The sequence below is a fragment of the Emydura macquarii genome, unplaced genomic scaffold (assembly GCF_026122565.2).
Source record: "Emydura macquarii macquarii isolate MOO-44397 ecotype Brisbane River unplaced genomic scaffold, CSIRO-AGI_Emac_v2 contig_2160, whole genome shotgun sequence".
Classification (NCBI taxonomy): domain Eukaryota; kingdom Metazoa; phylum Chordata; order Testudines; family Chelidae; genus Emydura; species Emydura macquarii.
In genome coordinates, this window is record NW_027132297.1 from 30,797 (window position 1) to 34,145 (window position 3,349).

Genomic DNA, 3,349 nt, shown 5'->3' on the forward strand with positions numbered 1-3,349 from the left:
TTCAAAGCTAAGAGCTATAAGCTAAGACTAACATTACAACATGACAACTTTAAGAATATAAAATAAAAGAATGAATCTTAACACTAAATAAACTTCAAGCAGGGGTAGCTGACAGTCAACTGCCCCGATGAGCTGGATTTGATCTTTCTTATACCCCCAAGAATATAGATCCTCCTTCCCGGCCCATACTTGGCCTTTCCACCTCCAAACTTTTGGGGTACATATAATCTATTGGCTACTAGGTTCGCACGTATTATTGACGTATCCACATCCTTTTGCAAGTGGTCTTTTATCTGACCTTTGTTATTTCTAGCTTATTGTGGGTTCTGTGGTGTTCTTGTAAAGTTTCTTGGGCGTAACTGGGGACAGCCCCTTCCATTTTAATGTCTCTTGACTTGTCTAGGGTAAAGGTTATGACCATATATGTCTTATCCTGTTATACAATGATACTTATCTAAGCCAAAGGTTGAATATATATATATATATATATATATATATATATATATATATATATATATACTAATGGTAGCTTTCATCCAGGATGTGGTCTGGAAGCTACTTTGCATTACAGCTGAATAAAATATATAATTTTATTATTTAATCACACAATCATATCAAAATATATATGAAAAATATCTCTAATAATAATAATGCAAACAAGCAGGCTAGTTCTATAGGCTACAGGCTGCATCTTCCTGCCCCACACTCTGATCCAGCTGCCGTCCCACGGTACCCGGCACAAGGCCTTTGGCACCTGTGGAACCCACATGGGCATCATCATCATCCTCTAGACCCCCAGGCTCTTCTCCTTTCTCAGCCACCGCTTTGGCCATAGCAACTCCCACCCCATGTCCACAGCTTTCTGTTCAATCTTGACCTGCTGATGCCAGCCATGCTCAACCCCCTGGTCAATGTGGTCAATTCTTTGTGGTTTGGTCCAAGCCCGCAAGGGCGTCTAGGATCCACCTCCCACCACTCACGGCTTCTCCTCCAGCTGGAGCCCGTCTCTCTGCTGAGTCCCCTTAGCTTCCCTTGTGCCTCTCTTCTCCCCCAGCTTCTTCTGTCTCTCTGAGTCATCCAGTCTCGGTGTTTTTAAAGGGCAGGGAAGGCTCTAATGTCTCTTTTTGACCGTCCTGTAAGTGATCTAGGAAGGAGGGCCCCGCCCCAGGTCACCGGCCAGTTCTCGATGAGGTTTGGTCTGAGAGCTGGGCACCAGAAGAAAACTTTAGGACCCTTTATGAGTAAGGAGGTGCAGCAGCCTGTCCCGGATGTGCTTGGTCCTCATCCCGTAGATGATGGGATTTAGCATGGGGGGCAGCAGGAGGTACATGTTGGCAGTGATGACGTGGAAATGCAGAGGCACATTGTGGCCAAACCGGTGCGTGAGGAAGGAGAAGAGAGCTGGGATGTAAAAGGCTAAGATGACACAGAGATGGGAGCCACAAGTACCAAAAGTCTTGAGCCGGGCTTCCTTTGTGGGGAGACTGAAGATGGCCCTGAGGATCTGAGTATAGGAGAAGGTGATAAAAGACACATCCGGCCCATTGACTAAGAATGTCACCAAAAGGCCATAGTAGCTGCTGAGGTGGATGTCGGCTAGGTGCTCGCAGTATGTGTGGGCGATGACATTGGTTCTGCAGTAAGGCCACCTCCTTGCCAGGAAGGAAAAGGGCAGTAAAAGCAGGACACCCGGCAGCAGCACGGCCAGGCCAATCTTACCCACAATGGCGTTTGTCAGGATGGTGGAATGTCTCAGGGGATCGCAGATGGCCACGTAGCGATCAAAAGCCAAGGCCACTAAGATCCCAGATTCCATCACTATGAAGCAATAAATGAAGTAGAGCTGGGTGAGGCAGGCACTGAACTTGATCTCCCTGGAATTGAACCAGAAGATGCTCAGCATTTTAGGCAGGGTGGCTGTGGACAGGACCAGGTCGATGACAGCCAGTATGCAGAGGAAATAGTACATGGGCGCATGGAGGCTCTACTCCATCCTCATGATCAGCAGGCTCGTGAAGTTTCCGAAGACGGCTATGGCGTACATGGCGCAGAAGGGGATGGAGATCCAGACATGTGCCGCCTCCAGCCCAGGAATGCCCAGCAGGATGAAGGAGGAGGGATTGGTGAAGTCGGTTGTGTTGGTGTCTGACATGGCCTAGGGGAGATGGTGTCCGAATCACAGGCAGAACAGCGTCTCCTGTATGTACCGTACCTTTCCCTCACCTCTTTTATGTGCCCAGGATCTAGGGTGATGGTCTCAGTGTAAATTCCTGGATGGAGAGACAGTGTTACATGAGGCGCTACATGCACAAGGGGCGGCTGTTCTCTGGGAGAAGCATGTAGCCTTTTATTTTTATTTAAGGTAAATTTGGTGAAGTTGTATCACAACATCTGTGGGTTCAGCTCTGGTGGGTACAGTGTCAAGTTCACAAAGTGACCTCTGCTCTTTTAGATTCAGAGCTCACAGGAACACATGAAGGGAAAGGCAAAGAACACAGAGAGTCACAGGAAGAAGGTCTAATATCTTATATCAATGTTATGAAAGTTACCAAGAAAGTTAGGAATGTCACAGCTCATACAGCTCCTAGATCGATCCATGCACCAGTTACAGGTACAGATATCCTCTCCTCGTCCTAGCTACTCTTAGGGTCTGATGGGTTTCTCATGGATTGAATATCAGTAGAGGGATGACCTTTCCCATAGGAAGCACAATTTTCCAAATCTCAGCATCGTCTTTTTATACTATGATCTGTGACCATAACTACATTCTTCCCAATGTGCACAAAAATATCAAACCTCTTTCTTCTTATTGACCTGGTGTTTCCAAAAACTTGAGGTACCCCATTTCTAGAGGTTGTGTCTAGTTCCTTTTATTCTCATTAGTATTGACGCACAACCTGTACCCTGTGTTTAAAACAGCTGTCGTAGAGAAATATGCTTCTAGACCATTTTGGGGATTTAAAATTAATATTCCAGTTAATTTTTTTCACAATTTCACCTCTTGGTACATGTTTGCCTATAATCTTATGGATTGGAGTTATTCTTGGGTCACTTACCTATGTCAGGTTTTCTTATGGCTTAGGCCTAAAATAGCTACACTAAAATCTTCCAAGCCTGAGCCTCTAGGTCTTGCATTTCAGCCCTCCTTACGTAGGTAGCCAATACATAATTATCCCTTCTAACTGCTTATCAGTCTTATACTTCTATAACCAGACCATTGAACTCAATTTCGCATTTCATGAAGGTCTATGACATGATGTGTTTGTTAACCATAACTTCACACGAGTCATGAAGTGGCTACAAGAAGATTAGTTGCTCATCATGCACAGGAAAAGGACAGTTTAATTAT

General features: G+C 45.3%; 1 pseudogene; it reads right to left on the reverse strand.

The window, feature by feature from the left end:
* Nucleotides 1-1,225: 1,225 nt before the first annotated feature.
* LOC137160165 (olfactory receptor 52D1-like) lies at nt 1,226-2,152 on the reverse strand (annotated as a pseudogene).
* Between the last annotated feature and the right edge of the window lie 1,197 nt (nt 2,153-3,349).